This window comes from Cetorhinus maximus, chromosome 6 (assembly GCF_964194155.1).
Source record: "Cetorhinus maximus chromosome 6, sCetMax3.hap1.1, whole genome shotgun sequence".
NCBI classification, from domain to species: Eukaryota; Metazoa; Chordata; class Chondrichthyes; order Lamniformes; family Cetorhinidae; genus Cetorhinus; species Cetorhinus maximus.
The window spans coordinates 149,444,661-149,469,397 of record NC_135884.1 but is presented as its reverse complement, the minus strand read 5'-3'; positions in this window follow the sequence as shown (position 1 = coordinate 149,469,397).

Here is a 24,737-nt window from a genome sequence, read left to right as displayed (position 1 = left end):
TCCACCTATCGCTGACCTTCTATCCAGCTTCACCTGCTCCACCCCTTATACAGTATAACTTTCATCACATTTTTACTTCTATTTAGCTCTGAAGAAGAGTCATATGAACTCAAACTGTTAACTCTGTCTTTCTCTCCACAGATGCTGTTCGACCTGCTGAGTTTTTCCAGCACTTTCTGTTTTTTGTTTCTAACAGATTGTGGGCTGAGGTAGAAGTGGGATTGGAGGAGATGCATTAGCCCAGAACATGCCATCATGCTGGATAACTTCAGGCTGACTGCCTCATTTCTGATTGTTTAAATTATCCTTCGCACGGTCACCTCCAATGAGGGTCAACACATGCACCATGCCTGCCCCCTACTGACGCACGCACCCACTCAATGCTTGCTGCCTGCATTATACTTTGATTAGACATGGGGTAATCACAGATCGCAAATGGGAAGCCGGAGAGGGATGGAAGAGCAGGATGCCAAGGGGGAGCCAAGCACAGGTTGGCCACGGCCCTAAGGAATATTTGAAACTCCGTGTCAAACCACAGAGAAGATAAAACTAGGCTACATTGAAGGCCTGTAAAGCCATCGCCCGCATAGCCCAATTTCCCAGAGCAAACAAGATTTAGGCTTCTAGCATTTGTAGGGAGCCTAATGCCTGTTTTAGGCAACTACCTTAGATGCCTGAAATACCACACGCCAGTATTGGGATGGATGTTTTATAGGCCTCACTGGGGTGCAGGGAGTTTGTCCCTGAAATTGGACCATGTTGGACCCACAAGTGTCAGCAGGTGGGATGAATTTGCGAATCTTTTCCTGAGCAGCTGAATGACCTCTCCGCAGTGCGAGTACATTGGCCTGTCAGCAAATCTTTACTTTCCTTTTTGAAGCTCTTCTCACAGTCGTATCACTTAAAGTGTCTTACCAGTGAGAACACAATAAATCGAGGTCCAATTTTACCGAATTATTATTATTTTTTTTTAAAAGTGGGGACAATTCCTAATCGTGAGTACCATGTACAGAGGTTGAGAGTTTATGCACTGTGGCAAGTTGTGTATTGACGTGAATAAGTCTGGTAATTGGCGGGCTGACGCCAGGAAAATAGCAATGTTCTGTTCTTGTTAAAAACAGTTCTTGAGGCTTAATTTTTTTTTTACATTTATTGTCAGTGGAGAGGAGGAGCAGGTGAAGGCAAATAATCTTCTGCTTCCAATCTCCTGCTTCCACTATGAGTGATAGCTGCCCTGAGATATTGCTCTTGTGCAATTGTGTTGAGCTTCATTGGAACAGTATAAGAGTCCAATCACAGAGAGGTCAGAGTCAGGAATTGGAGGTTGGAGGCAGTTTAGTTAAAATGGGAAACAACAGGGAGCTCTGGGTCTCAGCAGCAGTCAGAACGAAGGATTTTGGGCCCTGGTCTGAGAGGGGAATGAATGAGCAGATGTTCAGTCTGCTTCACTTGCAATGGGAAGGTCTATTTCCCCATGCAAAGATGGAAGGAGACCTGGAAGATGGATGAGTATTGGTACAAAAATAACTTGCATTTTTATAGCACTTTTCACAACCTCAGAATGTCCCTAAGTGCATAACAGCCAATGAAACGCTTATCAAAGTGCAGTCACACTTGTTACACAGAAAACACAGCAACCAACTTGCATGGAGTAAGGTCCCATGAATAACGAGGTGATAATGACCAGGTCATCTGTTTTAGTGATGTTGGCTGAGAGGAGAATGATGCATCTGGAAACTAGAGAGGGGAAGAAAGATAGTGAGCTGAGGTGTTTGGTGGTGGGAGATCGTCTTGTAGATGGTGAATGATGCACTGGCTAATGCAGAGGTGTGCGCGGTGAAGGTGTGTGTGTTGGAGATTGAGAACCAGGCAATTCTATTATGGTTATAAAAGGGCTGGTGGGATGAATGGAGTCAAGATAGATGCAAGGAAAATCAGATAGACATAGTCGAGGATCCTATGATAGAGAAAGTGACTGAAAAGCCTAAGAAGAAAAGTCAGAGATGGATCAATTGAAGATGAAGTCTTCTAAAGTTTAGGTCTCTGTTGTAAATATAACTTTGTCTCTCCCTCTATTTATCCTTGCATACTTGTATTTCCACAGTGACTGATGATAACATTCCTCAACAGTAAAAAATAAATATATATATCTCTGGAAATCCAAGAGCCCGATGATATAGGAGAAGCCTACACAGAGATATCATTAAAATTATCATAAGCCTCCACAGCAGTGCCTTCTATTTAACACATTGTGTGATCATAAAATTCCAAGAGCTGTTCAATAAATTGCATGGAGGGGTGAAGGATATGATGGCTGTATTTTATGGTCTTGAAAAAGCTAATTTGTGCCGATCGACGATTCCTTTATACATCACAGATCTGCAACAGCTTAAAATGATGCTGCAATATGCTTCTGCCTTGTACACAATGCATTTTGAAGCAGATTTCACAGGGCAGGGTGCCATGGAGAAATGAGCTGCAGGTATGTAGGCTGCCATTTTATCACCATAACACTCCCACGGTGGCTAAGGAAGTGGTTTGACAATCATTGGCCTGTACAGATGAGCCGTGCATCAGGTAGGCTATGGTGAGCCTTTACAAGTGTCTGCCGGGTCTGTACTGGTGGGCCTGTACAGGTGGGCCTCCTGTAGGCTGGGCCTGGACAGGTGGGCTGTTTCCTGGACCTATATAAGCCGGCTCTCTCCTGGGCCTTTACAGATGGGCTGTCTGCTGGGCCTATATAAATGAGCTGCCTGCTGGGCCGGTGGCCATGAGTTCAGTCTGTTAAGGTGCCTTGCCTTGGGCCTGTAAGGCTGGGCTGTGTGCTGGACTTGTACACTTGGGCTATTTATTCAACCCGCACAGGTGAGCCATGTGCTTGACCTGTTCAGGTGTGCTGAGTGCATTGAATTGAATTAGAAATAAACACATTCTTTATGTTCTTTCATGGGATGTGGGTATCGCTGGCAAGGCCAGCATTTGTTTCCTGTCCCTAATTGCCCTTGAATTGAATAGCTTGCTCAACCATTTCAGAGGGCAGTTAAGAGTCAACCACATCACTGTGGCTCTTGAGTCACATGTCAGCCAGCCCAGGCAAGGGCTCGATTTCCTTCCCTAAAGGACATTAATGAACCAGATAGGAATTTATGAAAATCAATGATGGTTTCATAGTCACAATTACAGAGAGTAGCTTTTCAATTCCTGATTTTGTTAACTGAATTTAAATTGCGCTAGCGACTATGGTGGGATTTGAACCCATGCCTGCAAAGGATTAGACTTCTGGATTACTAGCTTAATGACATTATCGCTATGCTACCATCACTTGTGTTTATTTAGCATTCCATAAAAATAATATATGCAGGGCTATGGGGAATGAGTAGGGGAATGGGACTAATTGAATAGTTCTATCAAAGAACCAGCAAAGAAATGGAATAGCTTCTGTGTTGTCTGATTCTATGCATTACGTCTTGGAGTGCAATGACCATTGTAATGTAGGTAACTATACTGCACTTGCAATGTCCCATGAACAACCATGATCAGTTAATCTGTTTTTGGGATGTTGTTTGAGCTAATTGCCTTGGCTAAGAAACAAGGGCCTGAATTTTCAGGATGGACGGGGTCGAGCACATCTCCGCCGACTCCAGCAACTCCGGTGTCATTTTACACTTGAACGAGCATTGATCGGCCATAAGGCGGGACTTCCGCCCTCCCTCCTGTCACAACACAGCAGTGGCCAGGAGAGGTGCTGCAGGGAGCTGCCTTGGCACTAAGCCCCAGGACCTGGAGGACAGGTAAGTGACAGCAGTTCCAAGGCAGGGGAGAGTAGGCAGCATCTGGGGACTTGCGAGTTGGGGGGGGGGCGTGGTGGGTGGCGACCGGAGGCCATGGGCCCTAACGGGGGCTCCTCCAGTCAGAAGGGCCTTCTAATGACGGCCCCCTCCCCCCCACTTCCTGTCTGAGATTGAACTCAGTTTATTTCCGGCCTTCCCTTCCCTGAGCTATGATCCGCCCCCCCAGCCTAATTGGAGCAAGGGCAGGCTTCCCATCTGAGGCTCTGCTCGCCCCATCATAATATCGCTGTTAGGTCAGCGTGGGCGAGTGCCCAGAGGGCAGGCGGATGGGGAGTGTAAAACTCTGGCCAAGGACACTCCCTTGTTTTTAAATATTGCTTATATTTATATTCCTTACCACCAATCTGAATAGGTCACCGATGCCGCAAAGCTCCATCAGTCTTACGGTGAGTCTTCAATAAACAGCTTCTAACCTCAAGACAAGAGTGCGAAAATTTTACACTAAGGAGTTCTATTCATGGAGTCAGTGGTACTGTTATGAAGAATTTGCATTAATATGGACCCTCAGGATGTCCCAGAATACCTTACAAGTAATTAATTACTTTTGAAGTGTAGTTACTGTTGTTATGTAGGTAAATATGGCAGGCATTTTGCACACAGCAAGATCCCACAAATAGCAAATGAGTGAATGGCCATACAAACCATTTTTGGTGATATCGATTAAAGGATGAATGTATCCCAGTACATCATTAGAACCCAATGCTCTTCTTCAACTAGTATCCTATTATATTTTACATCAATCTTAACAGGCAGAGCCAGGCTTCCCACTACAGAAAGACAGCATCTCCAGCAGTACAGCACACCCTCAGTAGTGCATTGAAATAACAGCCTAAATTATGTGGAAAAACTCAGCAGGTCTGGCAGCATCGGCGGAGAAGAAAAGAGTTGACGTTTCGAGTCCTCGTGACCCTTCAACAGAACTGAGTAATATTAGGAGAGGGGTGAAATATAAGCTGATTTAAGGTTGGGTGGCGGGGGGGGGGAGAGAATTTGGGGGGGTTGTGGTTGTAGGGACAAGCAAGCAGTGACAGGAGCAGATAATCAAAAGATGTCACAGATAAAGGAACAAAGGGGTGTTGAAGGTGGTGATATTATCTAAACGAATATGCTAATTAAGAATGGATGGCAGGACACTCAAGGTACAGCTCTAGTGGGGGTGGGGTGGAAAGACTGACAGGGCATTAAAGGTATAGGTTTAAAAATAATGGAAATAGGTGGGAAAAGAAAAATCTATATAAATTATTGGAAAAAACAAAAGGGAGGGGGAAGGAACGGAAAGGGGGTGGGGATGGAGGAGGGATTTCAAGATCTAAAACTCCTCTACATTGGAGAGACCAAACGTAAACTGGGTGACCGCTTTGCAGAACACCTGCGGTCTGTCTGCAAGAAAGACCCAAACCTCCCTGTCGCTTGCCATTTTAACACTCCACCCTGCTCTTTTGCCCGCATGTCTGTCCTTGGCTTGCTGCATTGTTCCAGTGAAGCCCAACACAAACTGGAGGAACAGCACTTATCTTCCGACTAGGCACTTTACAGCCTTCCGGACTGAATATTGAATTCAACAACTGTAGATCTTGAACTCGCACCTCCATCCCCACCCCCTTTCCATTTCTTCCCCCTACCTTTTGTTTTTTCCAATAATTTAAATAGATTTTTCTTTACCCACCTATTTCCATTATTTTTAAATCTATACCTTTAATGCCCTGTTAGTCTTTCCACCCCACCCCCACTAAAGCTGTACCTTGAGTGTCCTGCCATCCATTCTTAATTAGCACATTCGTTTAGATAATATCACCACCTTCGACACCTCTTTGTTCCTTTGTCAGTGACATCTTTTGATTATCTGCTCCTATCACTGCTTGCTTGTCCCTACAACCACACCCCCCCACTTCTCTCCCCCCACCCTCACCTTAAACCAGTTTATATTTCACCCCTCTCCTAATATTACTCAGTTCTGTTGAAGGGTCATGAGGACTCGAAACGTCAACTCTTTTCTTCTCCGCCGATGCTGCCAGACCTGCTGAGTTTTTCCAGGTAATTCTGTTTTTGTTTTGGATTTCCAGCATCCGTAGTTTTTTGTTTTTAACCGAAATTATGTGTTGGATTAAACATTTTCTGGATTATAACATTATCTTGCATTTATAGAGAGCCTTTTTCATAATAAAACATCCCATGGCGCTAGCATGAATATCACAACAGTGACTACATTTCAAAAATACTTCATTGACTTTATTGTTTGAAAGGAGGACAGTTCGGAAAACACTTCGGGAAACCAAGCGGTTGTGAAAAGTGCTGTATAAATACAAGTCTTCCTTCATTTCTACCTCCCTCTCTCCCTCCCATCCACCCAGATGTGAAGTCCACCATTTGAGTGAAATAATTGAATGTCAAGGAGACAGTGTACAAAGAATTTGTAGATTTGTAAATTGCTGAGGTTACTGTACCTGTCCACTGCTAAGCGCTGGTGCCTGTTTGACGTGTTTCCATGGATGTCACATTAAGTCAGAATGCAGGAAAGCTGCCCTGGGCCCATCTATTTGTACCCACATACGTGCATCTGCCAAAGTGGCAGACAGTTACTCAAAGCATATTCCAGGAGACAGCCAGTTGGGTGACCTGCTCGGGGTTATTAAGAATATGAAAGGGTTTGACAGGTCAGGCAAAGGAAAGATGCCCCCATTTGTAGGTGAGACCAGAACTAATGGCCATAAATAGTTACTAATAAAGGGAATTCAGGAGAAAATGTTTTTTTTTACCTAGACAGGGTTAGAATGTGGAATTTGCTGCCACATGAAACAGTTGAGACAAATAGCAAAGATGCATTTAAGAGAAAGCTAGATAAACACATGAGGGGAAAAAGGAATAGTGGGATGTACTGATGGAGTGAGAAGAAGGAGGTTCATGTGGAGCATAAACACCAGCATGGACCAGATGGGCTGAATGGCCTGTTTCAGGGCTGTGATTACCATGTAATATTATGCAAGCTTGCATCTCCACTTGTCAGCTGTAACTTCCAGTTCAACTGAAGCACTCAAAAGGCAATTAGACTGTCATCTGAAAAGGAAGAAACATGTGGGTTCCGGGGATAAGGCCGGGGGTGGGGTGGGGGGGGGAATGATACTAGGTGAGTTGCTCATTCGGGGAGCCAGTGCAGACATGATGGGCCAAATGGCCTCCTTCTACACCATAACAATTCTGTGATTCTGCAATTCCCTGTGAATTGCCTCACTGAGCTCTGCCCTTCTTTCAAACAATAATGTCAATGACTTTCATTTGAAGTAGTTCTGCTAGGGCATGATCCATAGCTGTGCTAGTTAATTGATATTAGAGACTTGATACTTTCTTTAAAGTTGCAGTGTGGGAAACTTACAGTATTGATAAGTGATCCTCCCAGCTTCAGACCAATATCGGCTGCAGTCAGTTGGGATAACTTGGTCATTATTGCCTCACTTAAGCAAAAGACAGATAACTTCAAGATTGAAGCAACTGACATGACCTTCTTTGCATATGATTCAATTTCAAGTTTTGCCCACTTTTCTCTTGCAGAAAATGTCTTTATTTTGCTGTGCATGTAGGATGAATACAATTAGAAGTCGTTCATTTGCGTTGAATCATTTCTAATTGAAATTGAGCAATAGAAATAACAGGAAAAAATGGATTCACTGTAAGAGATTCAATTATTAGATCATTTCATTGAAGTGATTTTGAATTTAAAAAGAGAGACTCATATTTGCATAACAACCTTCGACAAATGTGGCAGTCAATCAGTACTGACCCTCTGACAGTGCGCTGTTCCCTCAGTACTGACCCTCCGACAGTGTATTGCTCCCTCAGTACTGACCCTCCGACAGTGTATTGCTCCCTCAGTACTGACCCTCCGACAGTGTATTGCTCCCTCAGTACTGACCCTCCGACAGTGTATTGCTCCCTCAGTACTGACCCTCCGACAGTGCGCTGCTTCCTCAGTACTGACCCTCTGACAGTGCAGCACTCCCTCAGCACTGACCCTCCGACAGTGCAGCGCTCCCTCAGCACTGACCCTCCGACAGTGCGATGCTCCCTCAGCAATGACCCTCCGACGGTGCGGCGCTCCCTCAGCACTGACCCTCCGACAGTGCAGCGCTCCCTCAGCACTGACCCTCCGACAGTGCGGCACTCCCTCAGCACTGACCCTCCAACAGTGTGCTGCTCCCTCAGCACTGACCCTCCGACAGTGCGGCGCTCCCTCAGCACTGACCCTCTGACAGTGCAGCACTCCCTCAGCACTGACCCTCCGACAGTGCGGCGCTCCCTCAGTACTGACCCACCGACAGTGCGGTGCTCCCTCAGCACTGACCCTCCGACAGTGCAGCACTCCCTCAGCACTGACCCTCCGACAGTGCGCTGCTCCCTCAGTACTGACCCTCCGACAGTGCGGCGCTCCCTCAGCGCTGACCCTCTGACAGTGCGCTGCTCCCTCAGTACTGACCATCCGACAGTGCGCTGCTCCGTCAGTACTGACCCTCTGACAGTGCGGCTCTCCCTCAGCACTGACCCTTCGACAGTGCAGCACTCCCTCAGTACTGACCCTCCAACAGTGCGGCTCTCCCTCAGTACTGACTCTCTGACAGTGCAGCACTCCCTCAGTACTGACCCTCCAACAGTACGGCTCTCCCTCAGTACTGACCCTCTGACAGTGCGGCGCTCCCTCAGTACTGACCCTCCAACAGTGCGGCTCTCCCTCAGTACTGACCCTCCAACAGTGCGGCTCTCCCTCAGTACTGACCCTCCAACAGTGCGGCTCTCCCTCAGTACTGACCCTCTGACAGTGCGCCGCTCCCTCAGCACTGACCCTCTGACAGTGCGGCTCTCCCTCAGTACTGACCCTCCAACAGTGCGGCACTCCCTCAGTACTGACCCTCCGACAGTGCGGCGCTCCCTCAGCACTGACCCTCCGACAGTGCGCTGCTCCCTCAGTACTGACCCTCTGACAGTGCAGCAATCCCTCAGCACTGACCCTCTGACAGTGCGTTGCTCCCTCAGTACTGACCCTCCGACAGTGCGGCACTCCCACAGCACTGACCCTCTGACAGTGCGCTGCTCCCTCAGCACTGACCCTCCGACAGTGCGGCGCTCCCTCAGCACTGACCCTCTGACAGTGCGCTGCTCCCTCAGCACTGGCCCTCTGACAGTGCACTGCTCCCTCAGTACTGACCCTCTGACAGTGCGGCACTCCCTCAGCACTGACCCTCTGCCAGTGCGGCGCTCCCTCAGTACTGACCCTCTGACAGTGCGGCGCTCCCTCAGCACTGACCCTCTGACAGTGCAGCGCTCCCTCAGCACTGGCCCTCTGATTGTGCAGCAGATTTAAACAGCGTATTTAATATAGTGAAACCTCCCAAGGCATTTAAGACCTCATGACCAATTTCTACTCTAAACTTTTATTGCCATGCGCTGCCTGTTCATTTCAATGCATGGTGCCTTTAACCTCTTTTTGGTGCAGCAATGCTCACGTGGCACCTTAAAAGGGAACAACTTGTGAGTGGCCTGTGTGGCACCTTCTAGATTACTGCGCATCTGTATGTATAGACAGTTTAGACAGAACATTGCTCATGAACTCGGGGCTTCCTAAAGAGCAGCCACTGCTGGAATGGTAGCTAATTGCACACAACAAGCTCCCACAAATGAGAATACGATAATGACCAGATAGTCTGTTTTAGTGAAGCTGGTTTAAGGATAAGTATGGGCCATGATACACTGCCCTGTTCTTCCTCAGATATTTTCGTGGGATTTTTTACACCTAACGGAAGAGGCAGAAGGGACCTTGGTTTAGCCAGCATTACATAAAAACAGGTTATCTGGTCATTATCAAATTGCACTTTGTAAGGTTCTGAGATTGTGAAGGTGCTACAGCTTCATAGCAAGTGATGGAAAATTGATAGCCCTTTTTTATAACCAATACACCAGACATGACGGATTTATCGACTGTCAGAAGATCTTGTCATAGCAGAGCAACTGGATCATGAAGCGTGTATCAGACCTCCCTTCAGCTCACAGAATTGTGTTGACGGAATCTCTAATACATAATCCAGCCATGGGTTGAATGCAAGGATGACCAGGGCGGAATATTTAATGTCCCCCAAAAGAGGTAAATTGGTACTTTATGAGAAAGAAAGTACCTCTGACAATGCAGCACTCCCTCAGTAATGTGCTACTGTCAGCCTAAATTGTAAGCTAGAGTAAACTCAAGTCCACAAACTTTTCACTCAGAGTTGAGCGTATTAGATTCAGAGTGACCAAGAACCTTGTAACATGGTGGATTTTTATACAAACAACTTCTGTCTGTGTGTCTTTTTTGATGAAAATTTTAAAATTGAGTTTTGCCTGGCTGAAGGCCAATGAAAGTCAACGAGCACAAGGGTGCTGGGTGCATGGGTCTTGGTGCCAGTTAAAATACTGGCAGCAGAGTTTTGGATGAGCTCAAGTTGGAGGATAGGAGATGGAAGGCTGGCAAGGAAAGCGTTGGGCTAATCAAGTTTTTTGTTATTCAGTCGCAGGATGTGGGCTTCGCTGGCTAGGCCAGCATTTATTGTCCATCCCTAATTGGTGGTGGTGAGCCGCCTTCTTGAAACACTGTAGCCCATGTGGTGTAGGTACACCCACAGTGTTGTTAGGGAATGGAGTTCCAGGATTTTGACCCAGTGACAGTGAAGGAACGACGATATATTTCCAAGTCGGGATGGTGAGTGGCTTGGAGGGGATCTTCCAGGCGGTGGTATTCCCATGTATCTGCTGCCCTTGTCCTTCTAGGCGGTAGTGGTCATGGGTTTCAAAGATGCTGTCTAAGGAGGGTTGTTGAGTTCCTGCAGTGCATCTTGTAGGTGGTACACACTACACGTCTGTGGTGGAGGGATTGAATGTTTGTGGATGGAGTGCCAATCAAGTGGACTGCTTTGTCCTGGATGGTGTCATGTTTCTTGAGTGTTGTGGGAGTTGCACTCATCCAGGCAAGTGGAGAGCATTTCATTACACTCATGACTTGTGCCTTGTAGATGGTGGACAGGTAGATGGTGAGTAACTCCCCTCCTGATTCCCCAAAGCCTGTCCACAATCTACAAGGCTTTGGGGAGACAGGTGGTGAGTTACTCACTGCAGGATTCCTAGCCTCTGACCTGCTCTTGTAGCCACAGTATTTATATAGCTAGTCCAGTTCAGTTTCTGGTCAATGGTGAGATAACTAAGCCATTGCTGAGGGTTTCAGCAGCAGATAAGCTGAGACAAGGGTGAATCTAGTGGTGTTGCAAAGGTGGAAATAGGCAGTCTTAGTGATGGAGTTGATATGCAAACAAAAGCTTGCCTTGGGGTCAAGCAAAGAGCAAGGTTGGTTCAGTCTCAGACAGGTGCTGGGAAGAGAAATGGAGTTAGAAACATATCAGAGATTTGACCTGATATATTCTAATCTATTTGCTTAGCACTGCAGCAGATGCTGCCTCCCCTGACCAGTCATAGGTTCTAACTGTATTTCATTTTAAGTACAGGACTGACCTCTATACCTTGTCGTCACTTCTGTTAGTCACACAGCCAAGATCATAGGGATTGGGGATGGAATATAGACAGTTAAAGCATGCGTACTGAATTATTTCTCTTCTCAATCACTGCACCAAAAAGATGAAGTGGACTCATTAAATAAACTTTTTCAGGTGGAATCTTGATATAGATTAAATGATGTCTTTCATCTTCAATCAATGTGGAAAATGACAGGTTATTATTGGGAGATTATTGATCTGTTTATCTGCTCTTCTCAAACCTAAAAGTACTAGGAATGGCACTGGAATGCATTTATGTATTGTCAAGGAAGATTCGCAGGGGGGAAATATCATTCCAAATGTTTGCAGTAATTGGGATATGACCTCTTGTTCTCTGGTAGATTATGTACATCTCACATTTAGGATCTTTAAGAAAATGAATTGAAAATAGAAGAAAATCAGTTTAACATTGTAGTACTCTGTGTGTGTATGTCACTGTAGGGTAAAATGTTAGTAGTGTTCATCACCACTTTCTTTAGGGGCAGGAAATTTGACTATAGCAGAGCCACCCACATCCTGAGGATAAATTTAAAATTATTTGCAGTCTGCCTTTATTTGTATGAATTGAGTGAGCTGCCTGTTCCATCAATGAGACCCATGTGAATATTGAAAAGGATCAGAGGCTGGCAGCTCTTCATCAATCGGCAGCGCCACCAGTGAGGAGGTGGTTGCTACTGATACTATACCCTCCCGAGCCTCAGGATCGCCGAGGGAACCAGGCACTAGTGAGTGATGGCGGGGCAGGAGTCGCAGGTTTGAAGTCACAGGAGAGCAGCAGGGCAGGGGTCTGGCTCTCAGCGGTCCCCCTGTAAAACAATAATAGGGGTTCCTCATTAGAAAATAAGATTACATCAATACAGCGAGAAGCTGTGAGGCACATATGAACTCAGATGCTCCCGCTGTACACTGAGTTCAGATTAATCAAATACATCACATCCTGCGTTGGTGGTGGTGATTGACAGCAGTTTAAGATACACTCCCTTAAAGGTACATTCACATCATACCGCAACACTTCCTGATGCCAGGTCTCTTGATTAAGTAGTAAATGCCTTTGAACGAGAGACTGGTCCCTCCCCACGAAAGCCCACAAGCAAACATGTCAGGGTTTACTGTTTGGGCTTCCTGCAACAGAGGAAGGATGAAGCACTTAAATAAGCATTAATTGCCCACTTTAGGCACTCAGTTGGTGGTGGGGCAGAAGGCTGTCCATGGTCCACCTGCCACAGACTTAATCAGCGTGGTGGTGGGGTCACCATGCGCAACCCTCCCACCTGTTTAAATACCCTCCACCACCAAACTCCCCACAGGGGGAGGACGTTAAACACCACCCAAAGTTTCAGACCTGTGACCTTTCATCAGAATTCTTGGAAGGCCATGGACCTAAAAGGTTAACTCTGCTGTTTTCTCCACAGATGCTGCCTGATCAACTATTTCCAGCATTTTATGTTTTTATTTCAAAAGTACTTCATTGGCTGTAAAGCATTTGGAACATATGATGTTCATGGAAAAGTTGCTATATAAATGCGAGTCTTCCTTTCGTTTCATTTAGAAAGTTCCCTGTTCTATCCTTTATTGCTCCAACATAAATTACCTCACAGTTGCTTATATTGAAATCCATTTGCCACAGTTTTGCTCATTCACTCAACCTATCAATATCTCTTTATAATTTCATCCTTTCATCTACACTGCTTATAATGCTATCTATCTTCATGTCACGAGCAAATGTGGATATATGGCTCTCTATTCTGTCTTCAAAGTCATTAATACATTCAGTGAATAGCTGAGTTCCCAACATAGATCCTTGTGGGAAACAGTACTCTTCTCTGGAAAGCGGATAAGGACAGAAACTGCAACTTTTGAACAATCTCTTGTTATGATCCCCTTAGGGACTGATAACTCTTAAAAAGAGGTGAATTTACCAGTAACCAACAGAAAGAATCAAAGGACAAGGTTATACATTTTAAGACTTTTACTGTAACAACCTAAAATAAACAAAAGTCACACCTTAACTAATTGGCGACTATTAAATCAAAATAAAGAATAAGGTAAGTTTCACACTCACTAACTAACACAACCAAAATATGTCTTGTGAAAGGCATTTAGACAACACCACACTTCTTGCTGATATGTAGCATCAAAGGAATAATCCCATAGCCACTCCCAGCTCCCCAGCGGAGGTTCACTTCTTCTGGCCATGCTAGGTCAAAACTTCCAGTGTCCTTCAACAATTGCTCTACTCAGCCTGATTTGTCCTGGATACAGTTATCACCAGCCAGGCACTCCTTAGACGCTCTCCATTCCTAAAATCGGTTCTGTCCCCTTTCTTTTCAACAGAAAGCAAACTCTCCCCAGCATCCCTCTTGGCTATTAACACAAAAATGGACCATCTACTTCTTCATAGCGATAGCTTCTTTGCCTCTGTCTCTCAAAGACCAGCTGTCATTTTTCTGTAAAATAGCATGAAAAGGTTACAAAATTGGCACCCCTACCTACATCAATGAGATTCTGTTTGAGTTGCTCTCCCCATGACAACCGGATCACACGGGCATGTCTCCGAACTGAGGTGCTTATCTGGAATTCTCTGTTTTACTTTGAGTTAAAGTTACATTTCAAAATGTAACCATCTTGCAAAGTTCAACATTTAACGTACTCTCAAGTTCTTGCCTTACATATAAAGAATGGGCATTTGGATGAAGTCCCAGTGGGTTGCCATCACTTGTGAGGCTGCCTTCCCCAATTGTTGTGACCTTCTGGATAAGTGGGAAGACAAATAGAAAGTGGGAAAAATAATTAAATTGAAAACAAATGAAGAGAACAAACACTTGTAACGAGAGGAAAAATTGAGGCCTAGGCTGACACATGTACAAATGATGTCAATGATTTATTCCTCACTTATTATTGATTGTTCAACACCATATATTTTCATGGTTTTAAAAGTGGAAGATGACTTTGTATTGGCTGCAAAGTTGAGAATTTAAACTTTAACACTTTTTAGATTAAGCAAGTAAAAAGAAATTATAATATTCCCTGTTTTTTTTTCCTTTTAATTGGATTTCAGCTCAGGAAATCTAATTCAAATATTAATAAAAATAGTCAATGAAAAACAGTCTCGTTTATCACTTCCTAAGGAGAAAAATGTAAAAGTGGAAGAAATTGGAGGTGATCACAACTGATGAACCACAGTTAAATCCTTTCTACCCTTCTCATTTGCCTCCTCGCCTGAATGCAGTGACCTCAGTGATGGGTCATATTTAGACTCATAGAATAGTGCTGTGCCGAAGGGGGGTATTTGGACAACCCAGTCTATGCCAGCTCTTCCAGAGAGGTACCTAATTACCCCCACTTCTGCTCTCTCCACAGATTCCTGATTTTTTTTCCTCTTTCAATATTTATCCAGTTTCCTTTTGAAAAGGCTATTATTGAACCTGCATCCATCACCATATCTGGCAGCCCATTCCAAACTCTAACCGCTCATTGCATAAAAAAGAGTTTCATTCATGTCACCTCAGGGTTCTTTTATCAATCACCTTCAATCTGTGCCCGCTGGTCATCAACTCTTCAGCCGTTGGAAACAATTTCTCTTTATTTAGTCCATCTAAACACTGCTTTCAAATCTACTCTTAGCCTGCTCTAAGGAAAACACCTCCAACTCCCCCACTCTATCTGTGTAATTGCAATCTCTCATCCCGGATCCATTCGACTAAATGTCTTCTGTACCTTCTCCAAAGCCTTCCGAAATCTTCCGAAAGTGTAATGCCTGGAATGTGACACAATACTACGGCTGGGGCTGAGTTCTAGGGCAAGTACTTTTGAACTGTGCCCCAATTGGCTGCCATGCTTCCTACACCAGTGACCACGCTTCAAATGTTAACTGTGTTTCTCTCTCCACAGGTGCTACCAAACCTGCAGAGCTTTTCCGGCATTTTCTGTTTTTATTTCAAAAGTACTTCATTAGCTGTTAATCACTTTGTGCTGCCCTTAAATTGTGAATATAAGAATACAAGAAGAATATAAGCCCTCCTTTCTTTTTTCTCCAGGGTCCAGCCTTTATTTTTTGTCTTCTTTTGTTTTTCCTCCATACTAATGTATTCCTTCATTCACCATTTGATCCTAGAAGCTGTTTTTCCAATGATCCTTTCCTATATTTCGCATTTTCTTTCAGATCATGTGCCCACAAAGCATTCATCTTCCAGTCCTCCTCCACCTCCATTATTGGATCACAAAATCTTTCCCATTTCCCTGATGATGATCATCCTGCTCCACGAAGGGAACTCATTGGGCAGAGTACATCAGCATTTTGGGGCAGAATTTTAAAATGTCACCCAGGCATAAACCTGGCATTGTCCATTCTAGAAACCACCCAATTGATATTTCTCTTGGGTTGTTTCGAAATGAAAATTTCACACCAGAAGATGTGGGGGTGGAGGTGCACAAGAAGGTTTGGGGGATTGTATCAATTTGGGGCTAGAGTGTGATGTTGAACTGTATGACAGAGCTTAACTCTAGAACTGCTGATACTGCATCAGATCTGAAGGGGTTTGATGCAGACAATGGGTCACATCTTTTGCCTGGGTCATAGAATGTTAGAGCAAAGCAAGTGTTCATTCCAGCTATCATGCCTACGTCAATTCTTTGAAAGATTAATCCCACCCCCTTGGCCTCTTGTATACATTGTGCTTCTTACTCATCCCCCACTTTCTTCACCCCAACATAGTTACCCTTTCCTTCCTAAGCTCTGGAAATTCCTTCCTAAACATCTCCACTTCTCTCATCTGTTTTGATGCTCCTTAAAAGCTAACCTTTTGACCAAGCCTTTGGTAATTTGTCTTAATATCTCCTTATGTGGATTACTCCTGTGAACATTTTATTTAAAGACGTGAGATAAAGGCAGGTTGCTGTTATTAATTGAGAGCAGCGTGTTTGCCAGGACACTAATCAGTCACTCTGTTGATTTTTGGAACGGAACTACAAGAGCTTGGAAATTCTGGATCATGGGGTGAAAAGGTGGGGACAGAAACCTGTCGCAATTCTGTAGGGAAGGTAAGTTGAAACGTTCTTCTGCCTTTTCACCCACAGAAGATTTAAGATTTTTACATAAATTGTGTGCTCACAACTGGGGGGTAATGCATGCCTGAGTTCCCATCACAGCCGGGCGTGATTTCACACCCATATCTGCAGGCGTTCCTGGGAATTCTGCACAGTAAATTTCCAAAAGCTCTGGCACAACCAACATCCACAGAGAACAAGTGTAGATTCTCCTCTAAGTCTCCTGAAGGTCCTGACTATTGAGAACTTGAAAGTAATGGACCCCAATGGGGTCTCAGAGACCTGGGACTTTGTCAGAGGGATTGCCTACCTCCATTTCCTGTGAGGAATAAAGTTTGTTTGACTATCTTAAATCTTCAGCCTGACAAGAGTCAGGGGTTCTCTTCTCGGAGTGGCACCTGAATATTTAGTTGACTCTTTTCCCTGAATCAGGGATGAGGACCATTGACTGGCAACACTTCCATTCTATCTCAAGCAGGCGGGCAGACGTTCTAGCCCCCTAACACCCACTGTAACCAAGTAGGTGAGTGATTGGTGTAATTCTTCATCTGAAGAATAGATCACTCAGCAGTTAATTATTAACCTATTCTAACCACTCATAAGTAGAACCAAATCTAAATTAGGTGTTCAAACCTCTACAAAGATTTACAATTCGAGCAGACAAGCGAGAACATGGGAAGAGATGAGATAATTGAAAAGTTGAGCCAAGGCTCATGTAAATTTAATTTAGCTCATTACAGAACTGAAAATTAGTTACTTTCTCTTAAAGCTGATATTCACTTTTCTAATTGAAGCACCTCAGATCACCACACACACATGGAGGCTGCTTAAAGAGATAAAAATCGCATTCCCATCTCACTTTCTCCTGTCAAATTGTACGAGCTTGCTGTCACAAAGATTAATCTAAGATTCTCATCCTCACGTTTAACTCCTTCTTCCTCTATGCTCCCCTCCAGTTTGATATCTCTGCATCCACTCGCTGCCGACTTAACTTCTCATCTAGCCTCACAGGTAAACGTAAGGGGTCCCACAACACTATTACAAAGAAGAGCAAGGGAGTTCTCCCTGGTGCCTTGGACAATACTTCTCCCTCAACCAACATCCCTCAAAAACAGATTATCTGGCCATTATCGCATTGCTGTTTGTGGGATCTTGCTGTACATAAATTTGCTACTGCATTTCTACCATTGCAACAGTGACTACACTTCAGAAGGACTTCATTGGCCTGGATTTTCACCGGGTCAGGAAGACTCGAGTGCCCTTTAAAAATGGCAGGCGGGTCCTGATTCCGGGATTCCTGACTCCAGTCCAGCATGTCTTATTTTCAGGAATGCCTTTAAAGGATAGGGGCTGGATTCTTGTCAAAAGCCTGCAGCCAGCAGTCCCAACCTGGCTGGCTCCGTTGCTGAGATAAGCATGTACTACTCCTCCGCAATTTTCATGGAGTTGGGACCAGGTTTTTAAAAAGATGTGGTTCACCGCTCCTCAGAGGAGTTGTAAACCCTAGTATGCATGAGGGGACCTTTTGAAAGGTAAGTTCAAAAGGTCCTCCTCATGCGCCTCCCATGCCAAGCTCTGCCCTTCCACCCACCCCCTATCGTCCCTCATGCCTCCCACGCTGAACCATGGCACTTCCATTTTCCTTCAATTTAATAAAGTGTCAATCATCCAGGCCCTTTATCAATAACAAAAACCACTTAAAATTGTGCAAACAAACATTGTGAAGTTTACAGCTGAGATCAGGCAGCCTGAGCTGTCAACCAAACAATTTGTTCTCTGGGTTGCAGTTGTTTCAACAAGAGTAATAGTTGTCTGGGCTCTCAGCAAAGCATACATAATGAGGCTTGGCTGGGAACCCAGACAACATTACTCTTGTTGAAACATTTGTGCTTTTATTAGTTTGTGGTGAAATGATGCTTTTTTTTCAACAAAAGAGAAAGTTATGAATGAATTACTTTTTTAAAGCTGTTTTTAACCACATCCTACTGTCACTATGGGACTCGTTAGCAGTGTTTAGTGGGTCAATGGGCACGGATGTGCCATAGCTTGGTATGGAGCATCAGGGTGTGGGTGAAAGGGCAGAGCTTAGCATAGAGGGCATGAGGGGCCAAAGGGGGTGAATGGAACAACATATCTTGGCATGGGGGCTTGAGGGTTCAAACGGTGTGGGTGAAAGAGCAGATCTTGGCTTGGGTGGGGCATAAGGGGCCCATTTGAGGTGGGTGGGAGGCATGAGGTGGCATGTGTGGGGCATGGGGAGTATTTGGAGGGTGAAGGGGTTGTGAGGGATGAGGGCTGGAAGGCCTTTGTCTTTTTATTTTAACTGGGACAAAGTCCCATAGCACCAAGGTGGGTCTTTTAAACAGCCCACCTCTGCACTCAGCAGCTCCTGTGGCTGCCTCCAAACCTTGTCCTGGGTTGGCTAGCCTGACTCCAGCCTGCCCCCACCCCCACCCCAGCAATGAAGATCCTGCCTTTGTGGACACTTTCTCTAGAGATGGGCGGGCCAAGCCGGGGATTCTCCCAATGCCCCACTACCGGCCTCGAGAATGAAAATCCAGGCCACTGTCTGTAAAGCACTTTGGAGTGTGTTGAAGTCGTGAAAGGCACTGTATAAATGCAAGTTCTTTTTTTTTACTCACTGCCGTCCACTCCACCATCAGAAGCCACCTTGCCATTCTCCTTTCATATTCCTGCTTTGCCACTCCCCTCTCCTGCTTCAAGGACATCATGAAGTGTCGTCATGGACAATCTTTTCCCCTCCTGATATTCGTCATTTTCCTGTCACCATGCCGGACTCAGTGTCTGCTCACTATCCACTGCCCTGTAAAGCACTGTGAGAATGCTTTCTGAGCATAATAAGAGACAAAGCAATTACCTCTGCTATTTATTTTGTGAATTAATCCTATCTTCTAAACAGTTGCATACTCAATATTTAACTTTAAGGGATTGTAACTATGACTCTATGGTTAATAAACCAGAGTTAACTCAGAGGCTTATTATCTTTGATAAGCGACAGGCAGGGTCATTCACAGGAGGTTGCACAGATTTGTATAAGAGGTGAGTAGTTCTTATGCTGATTCAATCAAACCTGTTTTATATAAGTTAAATGGTGGAATCTAGGTAACATTAAGTCTTGGGCATAAACTAAGGAAACTCCAGACAATTCCATGATGAGGAGATAAGGTGACAGGTTATGAATTCATCTGGTGCTCCTGATGAATATTCTTGTCAAGGTATTTATCTCATTGTTCTTACCAGAATAAAGCTCCCTTTATGTAGCCCCATCAAGCATTTCCACAGCAGCTCAGGATAATTAGCAAAAGAAACACAGTAGACAATGTGGAGAAATATTTTTATTCAGCTAGTTGTTATGATCGGGAAAGCATTGCCTGATAATGTGGTGGAGGTAGATTCAATAGTAACTTCAGAAAGGAATTGGTTGAATAGTTGTAAAGGAAAGAGCTGGTGAGAGGGACTACTTGCAAAGACACAGGCTCGGGCGCAGGGACGAGGGGCCAAAGGACTACCTTCGGTGCTGTAGCATCATACGAGATAAAGCACAGGTTAAATTCAGAGTAGGAACTTCCCAGTTCTACTGCAACAGAAGAAAGATTCTTGACTTTTTTTTTAACCTAGTGGCAGTCTTCAAGGGAAGCTAGACGTTGCAGGATTTTTTCTGTTTATGTGAATTTATCATTTTCGCTTATCCCCACCAGAGTACACAATGGGTCCTGTCTCCTACAGTGTGAGATTCAGGATGTGTCAGCCCATGGTCTGTAAACAAGGCTCAGTCTTGTAGCTCCAATAACTCTTTGACAGTGATGCATTATCAAACATGACTGCCTGGCTGAGACTGGATGGTGGTGGGAATGGGTGGTGGGGGTTTGTGGGGGCAGGGGAGTGTTGTGTGAGGGGAATGACCAGCTTTTAGTCTTCTTAATATTTATGACCATTGTAAACTTAAATCCGTTGTTTAGAAACTTGTATGCCAAGTATAGGCTTAAACATGCATTTTGGCATTGAATACATGGGGTTGACTTATCTGCTGTGTTGACGTATCCACCATGATGTATAGTATTTTATCATTCTCTGGTATTCCCACTATTTTTCACTGAGGCCCTGTTTGATTCTTGCCCTTGATTTCTCTGACTATCACTTTTCTTATTCCCCTTTCTGTTTTTTGTTTTTGTCCTCGATTCCCCCTCCTCTAACTCCTTGCATAGGTTCCCACCTCACTGCCATTTTAGTTTAAATCCTCCCCAACCAAGCTAGCAAATATTCCCCCCCGGACATCAATCCCGGTCCTGCCCAGGTGGATCCCATCCAGTTTGTATGGGTCCCACCTCCCCCAGAACCGGTCCCAATATCCCAGGATTTTGAAATCACCCCCGTCACACCATATCTTCAGCCACATATTCATCTGATATATCCTGCGATTTCTACTCTGACTAGCACGTGGCACTAGTAGTAATCCTGAGGTCACTACCTTTGAGGTCCTACTTTTCAACTTACTTCCCTAACTCCCTATATTCTGCTTTTAGGACCTCATCCCTTTTTTTACCTATGTTGTTTATACCAATGTGTACCACGACCACTGGCAGTTCACCCTTCCTCTTCAGAATGTCCTGTAGCCGCTCTGAGACATCCTTGACCCTAGCACCAGGGAGGCAACATACCAAACTGGAGTCTCAATTGCAGCCATGGAACTGCCTATCTATTCCCCTTACAATTGAATCCCTTATAACTATTGCATTCCCACACTTTTTGCTCCTCTCCTGTGCAGCAGAGCCAACCATGGTGCAACTAAATTAGCTGTTGCTGCTTTCCCCTGAGAGACCATTCCCCTCAACAGTATCCAAAGCGGTATATCTGTTTTGCAGGGGAATAGCCACAGGAGATTCCTACACTGACTGCCTAGTCATCTTGCTCTGCCTGGTGGTCACCCATCCCCTTCCCGCCTGGACTCTTAGCCTGCGGTGTGACTGCCTCGCTATACGTGCTATCCACAATACTCTCTGCCTCATGGATGCTCCACAGTGTCCCCACTGAAATACTATAGAGAAATAAAACAAACAAAGAGGAAGGAAATCTGGAGAAATTGGAACCAACTGAATGAAACTGGAGCACTGATCACATGGACCCTTGGGTAGTTTCCAGTGGTTCCAGGGATTTGTGTTCTGTATTTTTAATGCTACTTCCTCAACAAACAACACCAAAGTAACGATTAACCATTCAGTTGCTGGGGCCTGAGCTCTGAGATTCCCTCCCTAAACTTTCCCCCCACTCTATATCTCTCTCTACCTTTCCTCTTTTAAGATGCTCCCTAAAACCTACCTCTCACCAAATTTTTGACCAGCTGTCTCTTTATGCAGCTCTGAGTCAAAGTTTGCCTATTAACACTCTTGCGGAGTACTCTGGGATGTTTTACAGCCATGAAGATGCCATAGAAATGCAGGTTGCTTGTTTCATGTGGAGGGTTTTGAGATAATTCTCATAGACACGATAATGTGTTGTATAAATAAAAGCCTTTCTTTCCTGTATTTGCTATTTCTGTACACTCCCGTCTACGCTGATGTGTGAGGCCAGCTGGTGGTATCATAACAGTGATATTTTAGTGAATGTAGCGTTAATAATTGTGGTGCAGGTGGTGAAGGCTATTAGCATATTAAATTACTGGTTGGATATTAAGAATAATTAGCTTGGCCTCGTCCTCTCTGTCCCTCCAATAAGTGTTCATAATGGCAGTTCAGAATGATTTGTGCTGTGTCTTTGACATGTGTTGGCTTACCCTGCCTAACAGAATAACACAGATTCTAATGTATAACATGCAGGGGATTGTTCTGACTGATGACTGGAAAAAGAAATGGGATTCATGGGAAGGTGGATGCATGCAAGGACTGCCTGTGGGATCAATGCCAAGGGAATTTTATTTCTTTCATCCCTGACCTCCTGAGGCATTTTGTATTTTACCATTGCTCCTTCACTGGTGAATGTCCTCTTATTGCCTCTTTTAGGAATGTGCTGACGTGCACTGGCATTGTGGATGCTCGGCAGGGACTGAAGGGCGCAATAGCAATGAGAAGCTTTGTACCTGGCTTGTACCTGCATCAATTTGTGCTAGACCTGGCTTCTCAGTGGGTCTCCGCCAGGGGCACAGGAGGTCATTCCGGACTGCAGGAGGGTTAATTAATAATGGAACACTGCAGCGAATAGCACTGGAACTCCTGCTCGTCACAATCTGTGTGAAGGCAGGTTCACAGATGATCCAAAATGTGTAAAGAAACTTGGATGAGAAGTGTAGATCACAATCAGACCTGGATGTGCTGGGAGAAAGGGCCCATTTCAGGTGGATGTGATTTAATGTTGATATTGTTATCTATGTGTCCAGATATTTCCGGGGTGGGTTCAGGAGTCAAGGCTAACACTAAGCACATGTATTCCATACACTGGCTCCAAACTTAAAAGCAGCATTATAGAATCAAAGCCTCATATAGCCCAGGAGGCCATTCAGCCAGTTGTGCTTGTGCTGGCTCTTTGGTAGACATATCCAATTAATCCTGCTCGCCTGCTTTTCCCTTATAACCCTGTGAAATTTTTCCTCTTCAAGTATTTAAGCCAATTTATTTTTGAAAGTTAAAATTGAATTTGCTTCCATCACCGTTCCACAACAACTTGGTGTAAACATTTCTCCTCATCACTCATTGGGTACTTTTGTCAATTGTCTTAAACCTGTATCCTTTGGTTACCAAACCTGCTGCCGGTGAAAACAGTTTCCCTTATTTACTTTATCAAAACCATTCAGAATTTTATAAAGTCCTTTTATAAACTCCTTAACCTTCTCTGTTCCAAGGAGAGTAATACCAGCTCCTCTAGTCCCTCCACGAAACTGAAGTCCCTCATCCCCTGGTTTTATCCTAGTCAGTCATCTCTGCATCCTCTCCAGGGCCTTGACATCCTTCATGAAGCGTGGTGTCCAGGATTAAACACAATAGCCCAGAAGAGGCCTAATCGAGGGAATGACCAGGCTGATTTATGATTCATGCAAGGCAGAGCCATGAACCTGCAGCAAGAACAAATAGAATATCAGATCCGCATGGAATTGAACCTTGATCCTGACTTGAACCTTGTAGATGGTCGATGGTAATCCCCAGGATGTTGAAAGTGGGGGCTTCAGCGATGGTAATGCCATTGAATGTCAAGGGGCGATGGTTAGATTCTCTCTTGGTGGAAATGGTCATTGCCTGGCACTTGTGTGTCATGAATGTTACTTGCCACTTGTCAGCCCTAGCCTGGGACTTGCTGCATTTGGACAGGGACTGCTTCAGTATCTGAGGAGTCACGAATGGTGCTGAACATTGTGCAATCATCAGCGAACATCCCCACTTCTGACCTTATGATGGAAGGAAGGTCATTGATGAAGCAGCTGAAGATGGTTGGGCCGAGGACACTACTCTGAGGAACTCCTGCAGTGATGTCTTGGAATTGAGATGATTGACCCCCAACAACCACAACCATCTTCCTTTGTGCTAGGTATGACTCCAACCAGTGGAGAGTTTTCCTCCTGATTTCCATTGACTCCAGTTATGCTAGGCTCCTTGACAAACTCCCTGAACTGAACCAGCCATATAAATACTGTGGTTACAAGGGCAGTTCAGAGGCTAGGAATGCTGTGGCGAATAACTCATCTCATGACTCCCCAGAGCCTGTCCACCATCTACAAGTTTCAAGTCGAGAGTGTGGTTGAATACTCCCCATGTGCCTGGATGAGTGCAGCTCCCACAACACTCAAGAGTGTGACACCATCCAGGACAAAGCAGCCCGCTCGATTGGCACCATATCCACAAACATTCACTCCCTCCACCACCGACGCACAGTGGCAGCAGTGTGTACCATCTACAAGATGCACTGCAGGAATTCACCAAGGCTCCTTAGACAGCACCTTCCAAACCCACAGCCACTACCATCTAGGAAGACACCTGTTTCTCTCTCCACGTATGCTGCCAGAAATGCTGTAAGTCACCTGTAAGTTCCCCTCCAAGCCATAGACCATCCTGACTTGGAGCTATATCGCTGTTTCTACACTGTTGCTGGGTTAAAATCCTGGAACTCCCTCCCTAACAGCACTGTGGGTGTACCTACATCACATGGACTCCAGCAGTTCAAGAAGGCAGCTCACCACCACCTTCTCAAGGGCAAATTAGGGGTGGGCAATAAATACTGGCCCAGCCAGCGATGCCCACACCCCAGGAATGAATAAAAAATAATAATATTG